Source organism: Mustela nivalis, assembly GCF_964662115.1.
Source record: "Mustela nivalis genome assembly, chromosome: 13".
NCBI classification, from domain to species: Eukaryota; Metazoa; Chordata; class Mammalia; order Carnivora; family Mustelidae; genus Mustela; species Mustela nivalis.
In genome coordinates, this window is record NC_139032.1 from 24,616,144 (window position 1) to 24,641,276 (window position 25,133).

The window sequence follows — 25,133 nt, forward strand, 5'->3', positions numbered from 1 at the left end:
GAATCGAGGGAAATCTTTTACCCTTTTTACCCAGGTGTTAAAGGGGAATATTAAGATGGATATGCCTTCTGTGCCAATGGAAGATTGAACCAAACAATATATTCAACCATATGTTCTCATCTCATCCTGACCATCTGTTGGCTGTTCACTTAAATATACCATCTAGTTCACTGATTCCCATTTGAAGGAAAACTATGGGGTAAAAAACCCCAATATATCCAGTAAAATAGTTAGCTAATAGCTATGGTGAAGAAACCTAAGCACACTTTTTTCTAAGAATAAATTGTGCACTCTAGGGTAAGTAAAGTCATTCACAGTATCAAGGTATGTAGTTTGGAGGGGGGAAAAATGCCTTAAATCTATAAAAAGAAATGGAACCAGAGCGGTGTCTCAAAGTGTTGACCTAAGACACTCAAGGGTGCAAATCTATTCATTTGCGCTCTCTAGACTGCCCTTAAAAAGACATTAGATACAAATTAGAGTTATAGCTATCATTCCGTTGCTACTTCGATGTCTATATTTCTGTCCTGAAAATTTTTTTGGTTGAAGTAACTAGTCTGTGTATATGTGTTTCTGACAACTGTGGAAAATTCCATTCCTACATTTTCTTGGTATGAGCTATGATATTCCCTGTGCATTTGGAGACGAATCTTGATTCTTATCTTCTTATTTCTCCACAGACAGAATTAAATAGTTAACACACACACACACACACACACACACACACACACACACGTCATGTGGTAAATAATTGCTTTTATTGTTTGTCAACCTACTAAAGGCATATTAGCTCCCATTGTTTGACAGACAGCAATCACAAGTAGACAGAGAGGCAGGCAGAGACAGAGAGAGAGGGAAGCAGGCTCCCCGCTGAGCAGAGCACCCGACGCGGGGCTTGATCCCAGGACCCTGGGATCATGACCTGAGCCAAAGGCAGAGGCTTTAACCCACTGAGCCACTCAGGCGCCTTAGCTCCCATTGTTAAATTTCCTAAATTTATATCCATGAGAGTGTTAGTCTTTAACTAAACTACATCTACGAAGAGATGCATTATAATTCAGTCTCTCCATTTATTCCAAAAACATTACCATAAAAGTAAAGGTTCTGACATTGGCAAAGTTAAATACAACACTGCTTTTTGAGAGGTTTTTTCCAGCTTCAGCCTCTTGCATATTTCATCTCAGTAGCTCCCCGGACCCCGTTCTTTCCCCACAATTGGCAACTGGCGCCCTTCAGCCGTTATCCTTTTCCCAATCCAGCGCTTAGTACCTTGCAGCCACTGTCAGAAAAGCAGCCTCTTTAAAGATTCCACATGTAAGTGATACTGTAGAGTATTTGTCTTTCCTTTGATTTAGGGCTCCTAATTAGCCATACTGCTTTGTGGAGCCTCCCATTCCAACTATCTGTATGCCACTGCAAGATAGAACTTTATAAACCACCACTTTTCATGAAGATGTTCTCAAAACTTCATGCTTTCATGGCGATGCTCTCATATCATATCTAGCCCTGCTTCTTTAATTTTCTTTCATTTATTCACTTAAGAAATATTTACTGAGTGCCTACAATGTGCTAGGCACTGCTGTCATAGAAGTTACATTTTAGGGAGAGAAGAAAGACAATAAAAAGAAAAACTAGGGAAAAACAAAAAACATGGCAAAAGAACAGGGTGATCAACAGAAGCTATTTCATATAGGGTGGTCAGAGAAAGACTCTCTAATAAGGGAGTGCTTGAGCAATACTGAATGAAATAAAGCTGCAAGCCATGCCAATAACAAAGAGCAGCATACTAGGCAAAGGGTTAAGAATTCCATTTTTAAAATTTTTTTAAAAGATTTTATTTATTTATTTGAGAGAGAGAGAGAATGAGCAGGGGTGGGGCAAAGACAGAGGGAGAGGGAGAAGAAGACTCCCCACTAAGCAGGAAGTCCAACTACATTGGGACTCGATCTCAAGATCCTGAGACCATAACCTGACCCAAAGGCAGCTGCTTAACTGACTGAGAGACCCAGGAGCCCCAGAATTAAGAATTCTAAAAGCCCCAGGTAGGGAGGATGCCTAGTGAGTTCTAGAGCCATCTTGAAGGCCATTGTGTTGGGAATGGAGAGAGTACTATGTAGAATGACAGGTAGTGACTTTAGAGAAGGAGGCTATATTGCTATCATATATTCATCCTTACAGTCAATATTATAGACTTTCTGTTTTATTCTGTCCAAATGAGTAATTATGGAAAGCTTTGAATTCATGAAGTTTAATCTCTAAACTTTTATCTCATTATAAGCCCTTTAGTTTTGACCTCCTATGCATCATTACTCAGTCTTCTTTTCATCCAATCATAAAGTATATTGACTACCAATTTTATGCTGGATACCAAGGCAGGTACTGGGCACACAAAGGTGAAGAACTTAAGACAACAAAGAGAATATGGTATGTAAATGTTATCATAGAAGCATTTACAGAAAGTTCCGGAAATCTCATCCAACTTCCCCAGGAATCTCATCCAACTTGGAAGGCAAGGTACTTGGAATGGGAAGAGGTCAGGGAAGTTTTTGCAAGAGTTAGTGAGCAATACTATTCCTTTGGCAGACATTCCTATGCTGTTTCTCACTTTGACAAGATTTTTTATCTCCTGCCTGCTTATTTGAATCCTGCCTATACATCAGTACTCTACTTAGATGTCATGTGGCTTCCTCTGAAGTACCCAACTCACTGATTGTACTTTAACTTCTATTCCAGTGTCTGCCAGGGCCCTGTTCCTCAGTACTTTTGTTCAGATTTATTGAGGAGTAACTGACAAATAAAATTGGTATGTATATAAAGTGTACATTATGAAAAGATGACCACATTCAAGTTAATTCATATATCCTTCACACCTTACATAGTTATTTTTTCTCTCCTTTTTTGGTTGTGTGAACACTTATGATCTACTCTCAGCAAATGTTCAGTTTTCCCAACACCACTTATTAAAGAGACTCTCCTTTCCCTATTCTATGATCTTGACACTCTTAGTTGACCATGTGTGCACAGGTTTACATCTGGGCTCTCATTTTTGTTCCACTGAAGTATTTGCCTGTTTTTATGCTACCACCATCCTGTTTTAATTGCTATAGCTTTGTAATATAGTTGAAATTGTGAGGTGTGATGCCTCCGGCTTTGTTTTCATTGCTTCATCACGTAAGGTTTGCTTTTCTGACACATTTTAAATATCCTGAATGCTGACAAGGTCACAGTTTAGACTATTTCCCCATACCCTTCAAATTATTCAACACAATGTTTACATAAACGAAAAGAAGTGATCATGGGCTATATGAAGATTAGAGGCCTAAAAGAAACAGGCAGCCCCAGGATGAGGCCTTTTGTTTCAACCTTAGAGGCCAAAGGAGGTATCTGAATAGTAAAAGAAAAAGTGAATCATCTACTAAGAAAATTCATTCATTCACTCATTCACCAATGACCTGACGAGCATGTGTAACAGCCCAGAGTCCGCCAATACCACACACACACACACACACACAATGATTTTATTCCCACAGAAGCAAAAATTCAAGGCATGTGAAGGTATTCATAAGCCACTTTTCCTTCTCAGGAATAAAACTAGTGACTGCAGCAGAAATGCGGTATAAATGAGGCAGAAAGTTCTTTGCTCTGAGCAGTTGCTGACAGAGGGAGTAAGCTCCTTAGGAACTTTACCAATGGCACTGTGCAACATTGTCTAGAGGGTGATGCAGAAGCAGGTAAGGTGGTCAAACGCAGAGCCATGAAGAGCTGGGGTGTTTCAAGAGGTGGGTTCAGACCATACTGGGATGGGCCCCAGGACCACACATTCTCTTATCACCCTGGCTTCATTAGTCTTTTCCGACTCCCTCACATGGAGGATGCATAATTAACAGGAACCACATTGCATGTAATTGGAATTGATGGCAAATATTTACATCTAAGTTTCCTATTAGTAAAGTGTATGTAGGTCATTCATAAGGAGGGCTTAATTCCCCACCTGGCCTTTTGCTGCTCTCCTAAATTTCCAAATTTAAGAGATACATATCTCGTTAAAATAGAACACCTGCCTTGTGTGGACACACCAGTATTTCAGTAACTGCTTTGATGCCCTGATTGCTACAAGGTACAAAGGACTTAAAACGTTAGAATGGAGATCTGTTTTGAGCTACTACATACTCACCCATTCTCAGACACTATGAATACCCAATACATAATTAGTTGTTTAGAATATCAAGTCTGTCACTTGACTGAATCAACAAGTTATTGAACTGCAATTTCAATTATGTACTCCAGGTAAACAGAAATTCAGGTAAAATTCAGAAACTCCTACATTGGAGGAGGGAACAGCCTTGAAGCTAAGTCCCCAGCAAGCTTAATATTTTCTGCTATTTACCCTGGAGTTCAGTCAAACACATCCACTGTCCCTGTGCAGAAGGCACTGTGATCACCGATGTGATTAATATGCTGCTTTTACTGTGGCAAAAGCTGCCTAAAGCCAGTTTCCAATGAGCTCTGTAAATGTCTTTTTTATGCCCTCCACTGAGCATAGGCCTACGAAGTTTAGGTCAACAATGGGTACTGGAAGGTGCACATTGTATTGGCAAATACATTCCTCCCACTTTTGAACTAGTCTCCTGATGACAAGGCAAAATCGCAATCCTGCCTGACTGTTCACTGCCAGGCTTTTTAAGTTCATGACTCCCTTACACAAGCAGTGACTAGGTGACACATTTACTTCACTTTAGCACTGAAACAATGACAACAAACCACGCAGAGGAGTTTTTGCTAGACACACACACACACAAACTCTTTCCTGCCATCAACTGTGAGTCGAAAAGGCAGAGAATGCCTCAGAATCTGCCATCCATATGCACATGCAGGAGACACATGCAGTTTCTCAAAGTGGACAACCAGTGCCACAGTTTATGGGTGGCTCTCCCTCTCCAAACTGGGGACATGGGTGCAGGATATTATACATGGGCTCTCTTCTGGTTCACTCCTTCAAAGGAGAAAAAAGAAAAAAAAAAAAAAAACTAACCTGTAGCAAATTGTCCTTGGAAATCAATGCTTGGACGAGCTCTTGGGAAGTGTGAAACAAGATAAAAGCAAGATGAGCATTCACTCTAGTCAACAGCATTGCAGTCCACTCCACAGATTTTAAGATAAACTTCCAGAGTTTGTTGGGCTACAAAGACATTTTACCAGAGTAACAAAGTCCAGGCACAGCACACATGAAAAGCCAGTTATTGTTCTGACCTCTCGAATGCCCTCTGGGGACTCCAGTATAGATTCCTTTTCTATTTTGGAAGCTCACAGCCCTAGACGAGCTTCATGTGGGGTTTAAAAAAGGAAAGCCAGTCTCACTTGTAATGTTTTTTCTGCCCACTGATTTATTGTTTAAATTTTAATTTTTTTCTTATAGAAATACTAAGGATGGCCTCATCTTATAGTAAAAGAAGCTATTTATTCACATCTTGTTCTAGAGTCTCACACACACTGAGTATTTATGTGTGTCTGTATGTACATACATGCAGGTTTACACACACATTTCCAAATATAAATTCTTGACACAGAATGATTCACAGCTACTTACAGCTAATTTCCTCATGACCTGGCTCTTTGTGAAAAATCACAAACCTGGCATATGACGGTGCCTCATTTTCACTTGTGATGAGACTAATGTATTTATGCTATAATGTAGCCACTTTTATTTTTTAAAACCAAATAAACTAAAATGAGTGATCTTGTTCTCTGATCAAGAATATTGGCTGCATAAACCAAAAATATATAAAGATACAGATAAAAATACAGATGCAATATTCTCAAAATATAAAAAGTGACTAGTTACTTAAATAATTGTCTCATATATTCACAGGGTATGGGAACTGTGTTTGTTCTGTTTACAGAATACTGAATCATATGCTTTTTCCATGTTAAAAAAAAATGGATTGATTCCTTGCCACCAAGTCCCTGATCCATTTTAGTAGATTCTCCTTCTGCAAAATGGCCCCTCAGTGACTCTGTGGATGAAAACTATTAGAGAGATGAGAGATTGAAAATTTACCATATGTTAGAACATGTGTACAGCGGAAGTTGCCTTGGATTGAATGCTGTCAACATGGGGATTCTTCAGCTTAACTGTGTCATTTCATCCACACCTAAAGCCCTCAGCAATGCTTTCTGTCCTTTGTTGTCTTTCTATGAGAGAAGCCCTTCAAATAACAGATGTTTGCAAAAGCACAGTGCCTCATACCAAGATCCAAATAATTCACCACTATTCAGGTTTGGTGCATTTTCAAGATTCTCTAATGCCATTTGCCAGACTTCTAATTTAATTTGTATTTTTAGCAAAGTTGTATAGGTGCATGATTTACATAAATAAGACTGCAAAACAGCAGTCACCTTACCTACTCACCCTTGATTCTTGTTCTCTAAAAGCAAACACTTTCAGTATTTGCTCCTGAAATCTACCTGCATATTGCTACATAGTATCCTTCCTGGGTTTTGGGGTTTGTTTTTGTTTTTGTTTGTTTGTTTGTTTGTTTGTTTTTGCAGCTTTAGGTATTATTGTTCAACCTCCTACTGTGGGACATAAGGACTTCAGTGTCTTCAGTGTCCTTACATATCCACCCCCAAGACACATCTATACCTTTTTTACTACCTCACTACCACCTCTTGATACCATCTTTTCATGACAAATATGCCACAATTTTCAATAACACCCAAAGCTAGTAACTTTCTTGTTTAACGTTTTATTTTCTAGTGTTAAAAATTGTCCTGGATTTTGTTTGGTTTGGGTTTTGTTTTTTCAAATATCTAGCATTAGTACATCCCAAGAGTGTGAATCATCTTTCAAAAATCTAATACAAGGCCGGAGAATATTTTTTTCTGTAAAAGGACAGATTGATTTTGTGGACTATATGGTCCATATTGGAACTACTTAACTCTGACATTGCAGCAATATAAATGAGTGAGCCTGAGTACGGGAAAGGACCTTTATTTACAAAAACAAGCAGGGGGCAGGATTTAGCTCTAGCCATAGTTTGCTGACCTTGCTCTTACATCAGGTGATCTATGACTTCTTTCGTTTTCCCAAAGATATTCTTTCTAGATGTTTTGGCCCTCTTGCTTCAACCTGGACTCGATTCTTTCCACACCTATTGGAGAGTCATTGTCCTGACATTTCCCCATCCCTCTCTCCTAGGCTGAATTCTTCCTTTCCCGAATCCTCTTTTCTTTCTTTATATCATCCTTTCCATAGCTTGTCTAGAAAAAGGGCATAGCAGGTAAATTTTCTGACTGCATTGGTTCCTCAAATGTCTTTATTATACCCACACACATCTTTGCTATCTTTACTGGGTTTAGAATTCTATATTAGAAATAATTTTCCTTTCAGCATTTTTAACCCTATCATTTTCTTGAAATTTCCAATTATCATTGAGAGATACTTTATTTTGATTCCTGGTCTTATTGGTGTGACTTATTTCATTCTTGCTGGGAAACTTAGCATTTTTCTTTTTCTTCAATATTCAGAAATTATACGATAAAACATTTTATTGTTTTTTGTCTTCATCAATGTATTAGAGACTCAATGGATCCTTTCAACATAGAAATGGGTATCATTTATGGGAATATATTTGGAATAACTTTTTTGGTGAATTATGTCCAAAATTATTTTCCTTTCCAAAATTCCTTCCAGTCAGGACAACCATAATTCATCTTATCTTTTCTCTTCCTCTTTCCCAGCTGAGCATCTCGCTTCTATTTTTTTATTTTAATATTTATCTTTTATGAAACATGAAGTTTTATAATAAAATTGATAGTAATAAAACAAATAAAACAAGCCCAAACATTTTCAAAGGTGTCTCTCCAGAACAGAGATAGGGATTTTGCTTCTCCTTTTCCCTACCATCTGGCTCAATGCCTGGCACATAGTGAATGTTCAGCATATGCCTTGGTTCTATTTTTGAAGACAGTTTTAGGACTTTACCTTTCAACCAGCATGGAAGTTACAACAGGTGATGAAGTAATGGATATAAATATACAAAGAAATACTATTAGAGGATGTAAAGTTCTTTGATCTGGGAGCTTACGGAGCTGATTTGCACAAAGCAGACAGTAACACTGAATGGAGGTATGCTTCCTGGATCCTTCCTAGAACCTCCCTAGAGGAGAATAGCCTTGGATAATACCTATCGTACAAATAAGGATTCCAATGAGAAACATCCCTGATGTTTAGAGATGACATATCATATTAGAGATTTTTAATCATTTTTTTTTTCTTTGCCTGTGTTTCTTCTTGGTTCCTTTGTTTTATTTATTTGTTTTGGTCTCTTCTGTTTCAGAGAGTTTCCTTAAATGTTTGATGCTCCTTAGTTGTTTATATTTATGAATGATATACTACAAAACTGATTAGAATGGGACAGCCATTAGTTTGACATTTTTTAAAAAATATAATTCATTGACCAGCTATGCGAGCCTAGACAAAAATGTAAACTTCAGTGAGCTATACTTTTCTCATGTATAACCTGGGGATATGGAGTCTCTTTCTTGTATGGCAGTTTTTAATACTTAATGAGGTCACATGTGCTAAATGCCTATCAAAAGCCAGATTCTTAAAATTTGTAATGGGCTTTTCAAATTAGCAGTCCCTTCTCTGCTAATTAGCATCTGAAAGGATGATTATAGTATTAATTATCAGTACAATGTACCCGGCAGACATTAGGCTTAAGAATCAGATAAACCAGAAGATGTTTCTCAAGCAACTTTATTACTTCACTTATTTATAAATTTAAAAATATTTGTTGAACATCATCTGTGCCTTTTACTAGCTGAGTGAACTTAAGTAAATTACTAAATGTCCCTCATTATCTCTTAGTCTACTCATCTATAAAATCAAAATAAGAATATCTACATAGCAAGGTAGTTGAGAAATGGAAGGAAACACAAAACTTGTAGTAGATTGTCACTGAGAAATATATAATGTTAAATGATTAAAGAAATGAATTATTAAGTGGTCACATAGCATTTTTTTAACTTGGTTTTCTTGGAGTCTGAACTAGAATAATATTAATATATCTATAAATACATTTTCCTCTAAATGTACTTGTATTGAAGACAAAATATGGTATGTTCAATGTATTTGCTTAACATTATGCAGGCTCTATGGGCCCTTCAAATTTACATCTTCTATGATTCTGGGAGATATAGATTTATCAATCCTTAGGTCATACCCACTGAAGTAAGAAGCTATAGGAAAGGTATTTATGAAAGCAGTATGTCAAGAAAGAGAAGTTTCAGTAGCTTAAATTTTGCTTATGAATCTGGGTTATTTAGCAAGAGTATTTCTCAGATGAAGCTTTTTCCTTATGATGTGATTTATCATTGAAAAAAAAAATGAGGGCACCTGGGTGGTTCTGTGGGTTAAGCCGCTGACTTCAGCTCAGGTCATGATCTCAGGGTCCTGGGATTGAGCTCCGCATCAGACTCTCTGCTCAGCAGGGAGGCTGCTTCCCTCTCCCTCTCTCTGCCTACCTCTCTGCCTACTTGTGATCTCTCTCTGTCAAATAAATAAATAAAATCTTTAAAATAAAGAAAAAAAAAAGAGAAAAGAAAAAAAAAAAGACTCCTGAGGTTTCTGATCTATTTTAAGACTGTCTTAAATGCTCAGGAGGCTTTTTTGTCTTTCTGATTAACTATTTTTATTTCTCAAGAAAAATATCTTCTCATTTGCTATTCTATCACACACACATATGTTTCCATGTGTTTAAGAGGAAGAGTACATCTTGCCAAAGGAAACTACTAGACCCACCCTTGAGAGTTTTATAGGTGCCCCATCACATTGACCTGTGAGTAGTGGTAATATTTTCAACAGATATAACGATTAGGGTGACATGTGGACTTCTAACCATGTTTGGATCAGCTGGCTCTTTTTCAAACTCTGCATTTGTTGCCTTCATATCGACGTCTTCCTTCTGCCACCATTCTCCAGGATCTCATTCATTTATTGGCTGTATTATAGACTGCCTTTATAGTGATAGTTTTTTAGGTACTTCACAGAAAATGGATATTTAGTAAAAGAAAATAGAGGAGTTAACAAGCAAGGAAAAGATCTGAATGTGATTGTTGGTACAACATGCGCTGTACCAGCCTGACAGGGAACTGCCAGGTTTTGCGGTCTCCAGCCTCCTCTCAGGAGTGCGTATGGCAGCTGTCCTCATCACCTTTCACCCTGATTATGGGTTTTAGTTGATATAAGACTGAAACCTGCCTCATTGTTGGCAGGGTAGAAGGAAGATCTAATTCAGGATTCTTGCATTTTAGATTATATTTTGGATGATGTAATATGCACCAATAATTGCAGAGTATTGTTTCCATGAGCCAAGCGTGTAAGAGACTTACTTATCTTCATTCTTGTCATACATGTATCTTCCCTTGGCCCCCCCTTCTTTTCCACCCACCACATTCGTTTGTGACAGTTGCATTTCCTTTAAAGCACATTTTCTTATCCATATTGTATGTTACTCGAGCTCTTTTATTTGGGGTTTTTCACACACCCTTCACATCTTCTCTGCAGTTCCAGTCAATACGCACTAAGACCTAAATACGCCTTCGCATTTCATGGCTGTTCCCTTATCACATGCATTTTCTGTTGCCTCAAGGAAGACCTGTACAATTTTTGTTATTGGAATCTGAATTTTTTCCCTCCCAAGCAGATGGAGGATGTGTAAATGTGTCTAAAGACTCAGAATAGCATTAAGTCTGTTCCCTCCCGACAAAGCCATGGGAGGCAGAGGATTTCTCAGGCACTCATTAAAAACAAGTGGGGAGGGGCGCCTGGGTGGTTCAGTGGTTAAGCCTCTGCCTTCAGCTCAGGTCATGATCTCAGTGTCCTGGGATTGAGCCCCGCATCGGGCTCTCTGCTCAGCAGGGAGCCTGTTTCCCCCCTTCTCTCTTTGCCTGCTTCTCTGCCTACTTGTGATCTCTGTCTGTCAAATAAATAAATAATATATTAAAAAAAAACAACAACAACAATTCTACAAAACTCAGAGAAAACTGCAATACATGTTACCAAGCCTCCTCTACATGTGTTTTTTTTTGGACTGAGGAATCAATCTCCCCATCTTTGGCAAGACAGTATGATTCCCAAATTATCCATGGATGGATTACATTATTTCATCATATATTGGTTAAAAGATGTGGAGTTTTTATATTGTTATTTGTCAGGGCCCCTTCCCAGACAATGTGTGGGAAATAATGCAGCACAGGGAACCTCAATTTACCCACCTGCTACACTGACACTCTCTTGCATAGATTGACTCGGTATATATTAAGATGCGTTTCACAGCAAATAAATCATTTTGGATGGTTAGGTTTCTATGGCAGACCATGAAGGCTCAATTAACCCTTAATAGGATACTCCTCCACTTTTATTTTATACTCCTAATTTACCAAGCCACTCTTTGTTCACCTGATATACCTTATACCTGCACACATACAATTCAGATCCAGCTCTTGTTATTTTATAGTTTGAAGGCTACAGTCATCCTATTCTCATTGAAGCAAACATCTTTCTTTTCCTTTGTGAAAGTAACTCTGAGACATTTGTGATTGAGCTTAGGCATTGTCTCTTGTAGAAAGCTTTCTCTGATTCCTTCCTAGCCTATCCACCACCCACTAGAGTTACGTGAGTTCTCTGGTTTCCCATCATAACCCAGGCAGATGAAGTGTCAGTACCATACTACACTGCTTAAACAGTAGATTAAGATGCTATTATTAGCCTTCTCTTTGATTTACTAGATTTAAATTCTTGATTATCAAGAATTTAAAGATGTGCCCAAGAATTGGTAGTTGCTCTATATGTTTCCTTAAATGGCAACTTAATTGGCAGTCACACAAGTATGGTCTCCAGGAGTCCACCTCTAGCACACTCTCTTCCTCTATTCCTGCCAAACACAGTGAAGCTCTCTGAGAGTCTCAAATTCACTTCTGGAAGAATCTGAGTCATTATCAGCAAAGAAATCTTTACACTGTCTAGGCGGCTTGGGGAAATCCAGTAACATGTGAGATGGGATGGAGGGGGGATTATATGGGAAATCTAGAAGCAACAGAAGTACATGCTCTGCAGGAAGAGTGCTGATGTTAGATATCTTAAAGTGGACACAGATGTCTCTGCAGAGATGACTCAGGGGACACCAGGTATCATATACATATAACCCCCACAGGTAAGTCAGATTCTGTCTATATGGAATGGCAAAAATTCCACAGACTTTGCTTTAATCTAGGATGATTTATCAACACTTACTCACCAATTTAATGATTTTCTAATCTCATCTGTCTACTGGCTACTCTTTGAAGCTTTCCTTTATCATATCACTCTTCTTCTGCAGAAATCTCATAGTTCTCCGTGGTCCTAGTGCCAGTTTATAAATATCCCCTCCAGGTTCCCATTACACTGTAGTTGCCACTCCCTGTAGCATTTAATGGCTACTCCCTTACAGCACTCAAAGAGAGCACAGAATATTGACACTGGACAGAATTTTTGAACACATCTAGTTTATCCTTCTTGTTACACACCTAAGGAAACTGACACCCAAAAAGTAACATGTTTTGTTCAAGTGCTCACAAATAATTAGAAGTGCAAGGGTGACAATCTATATAACCTAATTTTAAGTTTATTGTTCTGGCTGTTATATTAACAATCTCTACCTTGTCATACTTAACAAATTCTATCTTGTATTTATGTTGAAATATGGCTTATCTTTTCCTTGAAGGCCAGATATCTGTCTGATTTGCCTCTGTATGAGCTCAGGTCCAGAAAGGAAAGACAGAACATTAAAATTGGTCATTTATATTTAATTTAAGGGACTATTCACAAAGTTGTGGGCAGGGTTTATGTTCTTCTTTTTTTTTTTTAATTTTTTATTTATTTATTTATTTATTTTTAATTTTTTATTTTTTATAAACATATATTTTTATCCCCAGGGGTACAGGTCTGATAATCACCAGGTTTACACACTTCACAGCACTCACCAAAGCACATACCCTCCCCAATGTCCATAACCCCACCGCCCCTTCTCCCAACCCCCCTCCCCCCAGCAAGCCTCAGTTTGTTTTGTAAGATTAAGGGTCACTTATGGTTTGTCTCCCTCCCAAACCCATCTTGTTTCATTGATTCTTCTCCTACCCACTTAAGCCCCCATGTTGCATCACCACTTCTTCATATCAGGGAGATCATATGATAGTTGTCTTTCTTTGCTTGACTTATTTCGCTAAGCATGATACGCTCTAGTTCCATCCATGTTGTTGCAAATGGCAAGATTTCATTTCTTTTGATGGCTGCATAGTATTCCATTGTGTATATATACCACATCTTCTTGATCCATTCATCTGTTGATGGACATCTAGGTTCTTTCCATAGTTTGGCTCTTGTGGACATTGCTGCTATAAACATTCGGGTGCATGTGCCCCTTTGGATCACTACATTTGTATCTTTAGGGTAAATACCCAATAGTGCAATTGCTGGGTCATAGGGCAGTTTTATTTTCAACATTTTGAGGAACCTCCATGCTGTTTTCCAGAGTGGCTGCACCAGCTTGCATTCCCACCAACAGTGTAGGAGGGTTCCCCTTTCTCCGCATCCTCGCCAGCATCTGTCATTTCCTTACTTGTTGATTTTAGCTATTCTGACTGGTGTGAGGTGATATCTCATTGTGGTTTTGATTTGTATTTCCCTGATGCCGAGTGATATGGAGCACTTTTTCATGTGTCTGTTGGCCATCTGGATGTGTTCTTTGCAGAAATGTCTGTTCATGTCCTCTGCCCATTTCTTGATTGGATTATTTGTTCTTTGGGTGTTGAGCTTGCTAAGTTCTTTATAGATTCTGGACACTAGTCCTTTATCTGATATGTTGTTTGCAAATATCGTCTCCCATTCTGTCAGTTGTCTTTTGATTTTGTTAACTGTTTCCTTTGCTGTGCAAAAGCTTTTGATCTTGATGAAATCGCAATAGTTCATTTTTTCCCTTGCTTCCCTTGCCTTTTGCGTTGTTCCTAGGAAGATGTTGCTGCGGCAGAGGTCAAAGAGGTTGCTGCCCGTGTTCTCCTCAAGGATTTTGATGGATTCCTTTTGCACATTGAGGTCCTTCATCCATTTTGAGTCTATTTTTGTGTGTGGTGTAAGGAAATGGTTCAATTTCATTTTTCTGCATGTGGCTGTCCAATTTTCCCAGCACCATTTATTGAAGAGGCTGTCTTTTTTCCATTGGACATTCTTTCCTGCTTTGTCTAAGATTAGTTGGCCATAGAGTTGAGGGTCTATTTCTGGGCTCTCTATTCTGTTCCATTGATCTATGTGTCTGTTTTTGTGCCAATACCATGCTGTCTTGATGATGACAGCTTTGTAATAGAGCTTGAAGTCCGGAATTGTGATGCCACCAACGTGGGCTTTCTTTTTCAATATCCCTTTGGCTATTCGAGGTCTTTTCTGGTTCCATATAAATTTTAGCATTATTTGTTACATTTCTTTGAAAAAGATGGATGGTACTTTGATAGGAATTGCATTAAATGTGTAGATTGCTTTAGGTAGCATAGACATTTTCACAATACTTATTCTTCCAATCCAGGAGCATGGAACATTTTTCCATTTCTTTGTGTCTTCCTCAATTTCTTTCATGAGTACTTTATAGTTTTCTGAGTATAGATTCTGTGTCTCTTTGGTTAGGTTTATTCCTAGGTATCTTATGGTTTTGGATGCAATTGTAAATGGGATTGACTCCTTAATATCTCTTTCTTCTGTCTTGCTGTTGGTGTAGAGAAATGCAACTGATTTCTGTGCATTGATTTTATATCCTGACACTTTACTGAATTCCTGTATAAGTTCTAGCAGTTTTGGAGTGGAGTCTTTTGGGTTTTCCACATATAGTATCATATCATCTGCGAAGAGTGATAATTTGACTTCTTCTTTGCCAATTTGGATGCCTTTAATTTCCTTTTGTTGTCTGATTGCTGAGGCTAGGACCTGTAGTACTATGTTGAATAGCAGTGGTGATAATGGACATCCCTGCCGTGTTCCTGACCTTAGCGGAAAAGCTTTCAGTTTTTCTCCATTGAGAATGATATTTGCGGTGGGTTTTTCATAGATGGCTTTGATGATATTGAGGTATGTGCCCTCTATCCCTACACTTTGAAGAGTTTTGATCAGGAAGGGATGCTGTACTTTGTCAAATGCTTTTTCAGCATCTATTGAGAGTATCATATGGTTCTTGTTCTTTCTTTTATTGATGTGTTGTATCACATTGACTGATTTGCGGATGTTGAACCAACCTTGCAGCCCTGGAATAAATCCCACTTGGTCGTGGTGAATAATCTTTTTAATGTACTGTTGAATCCTATTGGCTAGTATTTTGTTGAGTATTTTCGCATCTGTGTTCATCAAGGATATTGGTCTATAGCTCTCTTTTTTGGTGGGATCCTTGTCTGGTTTTGGGATCAAGGTGATGCTGGCCTCATAAAATGACTTTGGAAGTTTTCCTTCCATTTCTATTTTTTGGAACAGTTTCAGGAGAATAGGGATTAGTTCTTCTTTAAATGTTTGGTTTAATTCCCCCGGGAAGCCATCTGGCCCTGGGCTTTTGTTTGTTTGGATATTTTTAATGACTGTTTCAATCTCCTTACTGGTTATGGGTCTGTTCAGGCTTTCTATTTCTTCCTGGTTCAGTTGTGGTAGTTTATATGTTTCTAGGAATGCATCCATTTCTTCCAGATTGTCAAATTTATTGGTGTAGAGTTGCTCATAGTATGTTCTTATAATCGTTTGTATTTCTTTGGTGTTAGTTGTGATCTCTCCTCTTTCATTCATGATTTTATTTATTTGGGTCCTTTCTCTTTTCTTTTTGATAAGTCGGGCCAGGGGTTTATCAATTTTATTAATTCTTTCAAAGAACCAGCTCCTAGTTTCGTTGATTTTTTCTATTGTTTTTTTGGTTTCTATTTCATTGATTTCTGCTCTGATCTTTATGATTTCTCTTCTCCTGCTGGGCTTAGGGTTTCTTTCTTGTTCTTTCTCCAGCTCCTTTAGGTGTAGGGTTAGGTTGTGTACCTGAGACCTTTCTTGTTTCTTGAGAAAGGCTTATACCGCTATATATTTTCCTCTCAGGACTGCCTTTGTTGTGTCCCACAGATTTTGAACCGTTGTATTTTCATTATCATTTGTTTCCATGATGTTTTTCAATTCTTTTTTAATTTCCTGGTTGACCCATTCATTCTTTAGAAGGATGCTGTTTAGTCTCCATGTATTTGAGTTCTTCTCAAACTTCCTTTTGTGGTTGAGTTCTAGCTTTAGAGCATTGTGGTCTGAAAATATGCAGGGAATGATCCCAATCTTTTGATACCGGTTGAGTCCTGATTTAGGACCGAGGATGTGATCTATTCTGGAGAATGTTCCATGTGCACTAGAGAAGAATGAGTATTCTGTTGCTTTGGGATGAAATATTTTGAATATATCTGTGATGTCCATCTGGTCCAGTGTGTCGTTTAAGGCCTTTATTTCCTTGCTGATCTTTTGCTTGGATGACCTGTCCATTTCAGTGAGGGGAGTGTTAAAGTCCCCTACTATTATTGTATTATTGTTGATGTGTTTCTTTGATTTTGTTATTAATTGGTTTATATAGTTGGCTGCTCCCACGTTGGGGGCATAGATATTTAAAATTGTTAAATCTTCTTGTTGGACAGACCCTTTGAGTATGATATAGTGTCCTTCCTCATCTCTTATTATAGTTTTTGGCTTAAAATCTAATTGATCTGATATAAGGATTGCCACTCCTGCTTTCTTCTGATGTCCATTAGCATGGTAAATTCTTTTCCACCCCCTCACTTTAAGTCTGGAGGTGTCTTCGGTCTTAAAATGAGTTTCTTGGAGGCAACATATAGATGGGTTTTGTTTTTTTATCCATTCTGATACCCTGTGTCTTTTGACAGGGGCATTTAGCCCATTAACATTCAGGGTAACTATTGAGAGATATGAATTTAGTGCCATTGTATTTCCTGTAAGGTGACTGTTACTGTATATGGTCTCTGTTCCTTTCTGATCTACCACTTGTAGGCTCTCTCTTTGCTTAGAGGACCCCTTTCAATTTTCCTGTAGAGCTGGTTTGGTGTTTGCAAATTCTTTCAGTTTTTGTTTGTCCTGGAAGCTTTTAATCTCTCCTTCTATTTTCAATGATAGCCTAGCTGGATATAGTATTCTTGGCTGCATGTTTTTCTCGTTTAGGGCTCTGAAAATATGCCAGCTCTTTCTGGCCTGCCAGGTCTCTGTGGATAAGTCAGCTGCCAATCTAATATTTTTACCATTGTATGTTACAGACTTCTTTTCCCGGGCTGCTTTCAGGATTTTCTCTTTGTCACTGAGACTTGTAAATTTTACTATTAGGTGACGGGGTGTGGGCCTATTCTTATTGATTTTGAGGGGCGTTCTCTGAACCTCCTGAATTTTGATGCTCATTGCCTTTGCCATATTGGGGAAATTCTCCCCAATAATTCTCTCCAGTATACCTTCTGCTCCCCTCTCTCTTTCTTCTTCTTCTGGAATCCTAATTATTCTAATGTTGTTTCGTCTTATGGTGTCACGTATCTCTCGAATTCTCCCCTCGTGGTCCAGTAGCTGTTTTTCCCTCTTGTGCTCAGCTTCTTTATTCTCTGTCATTTGGTCTTCTATATCACTAATTCTTTCTTCTGCCTCATTTATCCTAGCAGTGAGAGCCTCCATTTTTGATTGCACCTCATTAATAGCTTTTTTTTATTTCAACTTGGTTAGATTTTAGTTCTTTTATTTCTCCAGAAAAGGCTTTTATATCTCTCGAGAGGGCTTCTCTAATATCTTCCATGCCTTTTTCGAGCTCGGCTAGAACCTTGAGAATTGTCATTCTGAACTCTAGATCTGACATATTACCGATGTCTGTATTGATTAGGTCCGTAGCTTTCGGTACTGCCTCTTGTTCTTTTTTTGTGTGTGTTGAATTTTAACGTCTTGTCATTTTGTCACACAAGGAAATATTCAGGGAAAAAGTGCATGATGCATGAAATGTATTCTCAAATACTCAAGAATGTATGCATAGTTTTCCTAGGCTTATACATGTCTTCCTATAGAGAGAGAAGGGGAAGGAAGAAAGGAGAGAGAGAATGTAAACAGGTCAAAATCATAATAGGAACAACTGGATAAAGGGGATATGCCTTTACCATCTATGGCTTTACCATCTATGCAACTTTTCCACAACTGTATTTTCAAATACATTTTAAAAATGTTTTTAACCCAACCTTTGAGATTTCTGACTTTGATTCCAGAAGCTAGTGCCTCCACCATACTCTGACCCCAGATGTGTGCAATGCCAACTTTAAAACAGTTGTCTCAGGTTCTGTCTTATGCAGGAAACCTGGGATCCTCTCTGCACATTTGGAACATGCTAACATTTCAGCAAGTTTTTACAAAACGGGGAAAGAGTGCCCCCTTTCAAAAAAAAATTTAGAAATTATATGCAATATAAAAAAAAAACAAAGAACAAAATTTCTACATGTTTACTAACACAAAACCCCTAATTTCATTTTTCTCTGGTGCCACCACGTTGCTCTTCTCCTGGGTTTTGCAGTGTGAATTGATTTGCCAGCACTTTGTTTGTTCTGCGAGTCAGTTTCCACTCCTCCACCAGATTTCCGTTTTCCAAAAATGTGTTGACAGCTTTTGTTCTTTATGCTCCCCTTCTTGTCATCCTTAAGCACTTATTTTTAAATCCTTTACTTGTTTTAACAGCCTTACTGAAATACAGTTCACATACCATACAATTTACCCATTAACACGTATAATTCCTTGATTTTCAGTACAGGCATCACCACAGTCAATTTTAAAACATTGTCATGACTTAAGAGAAACAAATCTGCAACCTTTTGCTATCATTCTCCTTTCTCTCCTCCCTCAAGCTCTAAGATGACTCTATTTTCTGTGTTGTAGATTTTACTATTCTGGACACCTCATGTGAATAGAGTCATATGTGACCATTAGTGAATGGCTTCTTTCATTTAACATGTTTTCAAGGTTCATCCCTGTAGTGGCATGGCTTGGTCTTTTTTATTCCCCAAAATATTGTATCATAGGAATATGTTATCTTTAATTCACCCATTTCTCAGTTGATGGATGTTTGAATTGTTTCCATCTTTTGACCTTATAAATAAGATAGCTATAAACATTTGTTTACAAGTTTTTGTGTAGACCCATGTTTTCATTTCTGGGGAGTGTATACCGAGAAGTGGAATTGCTGGGTCTTATGTTAACTCTATGTTGAACTTTTTGATCAACTGCCACACTGTTTCCAAATTGGCTGCACCGTTTTTCATCCCCACCAACATTGCATGGGGGTCCTAATTTCTCCACATTCCCACCAACATTTGTATTCTTTTTGATTTTAGCCAGCGTTGTAGGTGTGAAGTTTTGGTAAATATTGATTTTGATTTGCATTTTCCTGATGGTTAATGATATTGAGCCGTTTTCATCTAATCTTTAACTCTTAATGGAATTTTGGAAAGAGGGGAGTGTTTGGTCTATTTCATTTAAGGTGATACACAGTAGCTTATTTAAACAGTAACATGACAAATTTTTCTTCTAAATATTTGAAAGCACACAATGTCAAGCCTTTAACAACATATAAAGTGTTCTTCTATGCTTTTTACATATTACAGTTACCGAGTGATTAAGGGACAGTGAAATTCTGCCCTTAATTTGCTCTGTAAGATTACTTCTTCTGTGGGGTTGAGGAATTCACTCAGATGGCTCCTCAGCGTTTACTATAAGGCAGAGCAGAACTGATTGCCAAAGCCTCTAAAGCCCAGGGCCTTTTTAACACCAAGTTCCATACATCTGTTGTGAATAAGTGTGTAGCACAGGTGATAAATATCAAAGAAATTTGAGGGCTTCGACGTGGACGCATAGCATATGTCTCAGAGATGGAAGGAAAGGTGTTTTTTTTTTTTATTATTAACATGTATTTTTATCCCCAGGGTTACAGGTCTGTGAATCAGCACTCACCAAAGCACATACCCTCCCCAATGTCCATAACCCCACCGCCCCTTCTCCCAACCCCCCTCCCCCCAGCAACCCTCAGTTTGTTTTGTAAGATTAAGGGTCACTTATGGTTTGTCTCCCTCCCAATCCCATCTTGTTTCATTGATTCTTCTCCTACCCACTTAAGCCCCCATGTTGCATCACCACTTCCGCATATCAGGGAGATCATATGATAGTTGTCTTTCTCTGTTTGACTTATTTCGCTAAGCATGATATGCTCTAGTTCCATCCATATGGTCGCAAATGGCAAGATTTCATTTCTTTTGATGGCTGCTTAGTATTCCATTGTGTATATATACCGCATCTTCTTGATCCATTCATCTGTTGATGGACATCTAGGTTCTTTCCATAGTTTGGCTATTGTGGACATTGCTGCTATAAACATTCGGGTGCACGTGCCCCTTTGGATCACTACGTTTGTATCTTTAGGGTAAATACCCAGTAGTGCAATTGCTGAAATCCCAACAGTTCATTTTTGCCCTTGCTTCCCTAGGCAAGGTGTTTTAAAGGGGCTTTTGCACTTTAGTCACAGTGTATCACACCCGCCCTATGATAACAGTACAAGTTGGGTGGCAGATATGTGCGAAGTCATGTTGTTATATGTGCTCTTGGACATGTTTCTGTAGTAAAAGCCATTAAAAGAAAAAAATAGATGTAGTAAAACCATTAAATAAAAAACAAAGATGTTGGGTGCCTCAAAGGGAGAGGGAGGTGGGGTCAGGTGGAGACCTGGCAAGGGTGCATTAGTCCATCAAGACCAGAAGTTAGCTCTCTGAATAAAGGCATCTCAGAAAGTATATTTCCTTTGAGATTGGGAAGGAAACCTCTTTCCGTATAACAGGAAGGAAGAGGAAAAAGAAGAATGGGGAGACTTTTTTAAAAGGATTTGGGTTTGTTTTGTTTTGTGAGAGGCTCGATCACTACTTTCTTGCTCTTCTGTGAGCTCTGACCCAGCACATCCGCTGGGCAACTGAAGATGGCCTAAGTTTGAGGAAAGTAAAGGAAATTTGAAATAGATCTGAGGGCCACCAGGGTGTCTCAGTCGGTTAAGAATCTGCCTTCGATTCCGGTGATGACCCAGGTGTCCTGGAATTGAGTCCTGCTCCTGCTTGGTAGGAAGCCTGCTTCTCCCTCTACCTCTGTCACTCCCTCTGATTGTGCCCCTGCTCTCTGTCAAATAAAATAAATTAGATCTGAGTACACTGAGGAGAGAATGTACTAAGGAAATAGTGACCTAACTCCATTTATTTTGTTCAAGTTAATAAGTCTTGGATAAATATATGTGGAATGAATGAATGATTTCCAGGTAGTGCTGGGGCTGAATTTCATGTGGCATCAGTCGACTCTGTTGTGAGTAGACTCAGTTTTGACATGGGAGATTTAATCCAACAATAATCAGTTACATACAGAAAGGCATTTCTAAAAAAGGCAGAGAGACAAGATTTTGCCACACAGGAAGGACTGAAGGGGATTAGATGGGGTCATTCACTTGTACTAGAGCCTGTTTTGTTTTGTTTTGTTTTGTTTTGTTTTTTAACTGAAGAATGGCTGATGCAATATCACATTAGTGTCAGGTATGCAACTCTATGCTCTGCTGTGCTCATCACAACTGTGGCTACCACATGTCACCAGATTACGCTGTTACAGTACATTGGACTCTGTTTCCTTTGCTGGACTGGTGCTTTTTACATGTTGGTTACCTAACAATCCATCAGTGAGGAAAGGAAGAACAAGGCCTTGCGGGATAGGCAAGAAGTGGAAAGTGGATGAGGTAGAGTAGAAAAATTAACAGGGACATAGAAGCTGGAAGGACAGGGGCATGAGGCAGAGGGACAGAATGTCAAACTATAGGATTCTGATGCCAGAAATATTCCCAGTAATGAGCTCTACAGGGTGGCAAGAAGTGCACTGGATTGGCCATAATGGACTCTAAAATGAGATTATGTAGGAACCGGCAAGCTGCGTTACTGGCTGGTCTGTACGCATAGATTTAGAGCCTCCTGCACCCCTTCTTCACCTCTCCAGGTTCCTTGGCCGGGGCCCCATCCCACCTATTGTCCCCCTCAGGGCCTCCACCGCATCAAATCTGCATTCTTTCTGAGACCCCAACATTCAGATAGTGTAGGGTCAATGATAACCTGGACAAGAAGCTACAAGTGTGGTAAGTGAGCGAGGTCATGGACACCTGGTTTTTTGTTTTAGCACTGAGCATCCTGAGACTGTCCAGAAGATTACCTCGGATGTTCTCTAGCACACTCACCCCATTTTGAGTCCCAGTCTGAGGTGTGGTTGCCTTCCCTCCAGAGCCCTGTTTTAAGTGTGGGAATGTGTGCCATCATGGCCCCCCTCACCTCCCCCCAAAAAAAGCATTCCATGGAGTTCCATGATAAGCCCCCAAATATCTGTATCCTGGCACACAATCTAGAACTCACCTCTGGTTCTTAAATTGCACTTGTTCTGGGGAAGAGCTACCGTGGCTCTACTAAGGCCGTGAATATTGAAGGTGGCATACCGCCATCCTAGCCATAGTAAAGGCCGTATCTTATATAATGTCATCAAGTGTGGATATAAGGCAGGCACCAAGATCACCTTCCCCCAAAGGGGATGCCTTGCCTGACAGCCTGCAGGTATTGCTTACATACTCAAGGAACAGAGCCATGCCTTTTTGGTATAAGGCATCGGTAGGCTGTGCCAGATTCCAGTCTGCCTCAAAGTGGTGGTGCCTGGATCAGACTGAGGAAGGAGAGGAGTGGGACAGGGTCCTGAGAAGTGGATGATTAGACATCAACTTCTGTTCTACCTCTTCAAAGGTGTCTTATCCTGGAAGGTGGTAGCTGCCTTGTCAACATTCCTACCACTAACAGCTAAGTGATGCTTTTGTTCAAAAAAACATCTTCAGTCCAGCAGCCTGAAGAAACACCCAGGGAAGGGAAGCACTTCCAGTAGGAAAGCTCAATGTCAAGTTTAACATGACTTAAAGGACAGATTCTTCAGCAGCATCTAGGGTATTCTTTGATGCTACCCCAACCAGCCCAAGATCAACCCAAACAACACTCCACCCCCTGAAAACACTCCCATTCAGAGTTCACTCACTTGTGGGAAACTCTGATCACTGACTTCTAAATAATGATTAAGCTATTGTAACACAATAACTGTGAAGAAACAACAGTGGCTTAATCATTATTTTCTGAAAACTATTTCTGTCTTTAATCTTCCTCAGATATAGAAGACTTGCTGTAAGGGTGTAAAACATTCAATGAGGGGAGAGGTGTGAGCTACTATACGTTTTCAGTAAGGCTAAGCCATGGGACAGGCTTCATCAGAGAGGGAATGGGCTTTTGGGGGCTTTCGGGGGCACATGATACATATTTCTCAAGAGGTCCAGGAGATTGGTCACCTTTTAGAAGCTGAAGGATGCAATCAGTAATAGCTGAACTGATTTACCCAAACCCATGCTCCCAAGACAGTACACAGAACAGACAACATGTTATTAGAGAAATATTTCTTCCTCACAAGCCATTATTTTGGGGTAGGAAATCCCCCTCCCCCCCCCAAAAAAAAACCCTCTCACTGGAAATTCTGGAGAAGGGTTTTCTGTCTAAATAAATAGTAGACACACATCTCTGCACACAGTGCCTTCAGGAATCTTGAGAGTAGCTGGAGGCCACTGCATAGCTTGATGCCCACAAATGGCCTTTGGGTGGGGCGCAGGCTCCCTGAGGGGAATGGAGAGGGGATACCTCTGATGTGGTAGCTGCTCCTTAAATGCCACAACTTTCTGGGGCTGTGTGTCCTGGTTTCTGAGCTGTCTGTTACTTCCAGGAAGGCCTTGGCCAGCAGAGACGGCTTCTTCCTTACAAGACCTGGTATTTGCCTCCTTTCAGGCAGGAAGCCTGGAGTTGAAAGGAAACCCTGGGACAGGCTGTGCCTGGGCCTGCACTTGTGCTTTCTGCTGAGTTTTCCCAAACTTGGTTGGGGAGGGAATGGGCTGCTGAGGGCAGGTGCTGCCTATTGCATGCCAACGCCCCATTTTCTCCTCTTGGGACTTCCCAACAGCTGTCATGATTTTCTGAGCTTCAGGTATCCCAATAAAGGTAGCTCTACCATTAAGCAGGCCTCTGCTTTCCACAGATAGGGGACTATGCTTCTCCTGGGAGTTTCCTTGACTTTTGCATTTTATCTCAAGAGTAAGTCATTGCAAAAAATCCTTCATTTTTTTACTGAAAATAGAAGGAGCCTGACCCTTCCGGGAAGGGCTTTCAGGAGGCAGCTGACCCTTCTGTGATAGGGTCTGGGAAGGCTGGCTTCCCCAGCTTTACCTTCCATACCTGTGTCCTGAGTAGGGAACCTATTCTTTGATGCCACATCTTCAGTAGGGAACCTGTTCATTCTCGGTTGGGATGTTCCCAGTCCTGCATCCCCTCCACCATGCTCTTGTGCCTTGGGACCAGAGGCCTCATGGTCTATGCAGCAGGTGGGGGATTCTTATTCTGGCACTTTCTTAAGACATGTTTAGGCACCCAGGGCTCCTGCTATTGTTCCACAGTAATTCCTGTGTCCTCTGGATGGACATACAGCACCTGGGAAGCTCTCGTGTCCCTGGGGGAGACACCCTGGGCAGGAGTCAGCCCTCTAAGTCAAAGAATCTGATGCAGGGGGTAGGCCAGTGCATTGGGCTTTGTCCCAGCTATGCTCCCTCTTCTCCAGCATAAGCTTTAACTCAGGCAAGAGTTGTTCTTTGAGATTCAATGATTCAGGATCCTGCGGAACTGGTATGTTTGATGGGATAGTGGTTTTGACTTGATGCTCATTCTGCTTTATAATATGAGGCCTTACTGTCTTGCCGGTTGTCAAAATTCTAGATTGTGGTTGACCTGCATCAAGTTCCTTGGCCCTGGATATCTTCCTGGACAACAGGTTCTGGATTCCTCATCTCTTCCTTGTTGCCCTCCTCTTCTACCACTGGAATTTGCACTTTTATCCTTTGGCTCACGTCTGGCCCCAGCTTACAGGTGGCTGTGAGGACTGTCCG

The 25,133-nt window shown here is 39.7% G+C and overlaps 1 pseudogene across 1 annotated transcript; it reads right to left on the minus strand.

Moving 5' to 3' along the window:
- Window positions 1–24,337: 24,337 nt before the first annotated feature.
- Window positions 24,338–25,104, minus strand: LOC309846298 (spermatogenesis-associated protein 31D1-like; annotated as a pseudogene). Its single transcript has one exon. The product of its transcript is annotated as a spermatogenesis-associated protein 31D1-like (transcript).
- Between the last annotated feature and the right edge of the window lie 29 nt (window positions 25,105–25,133).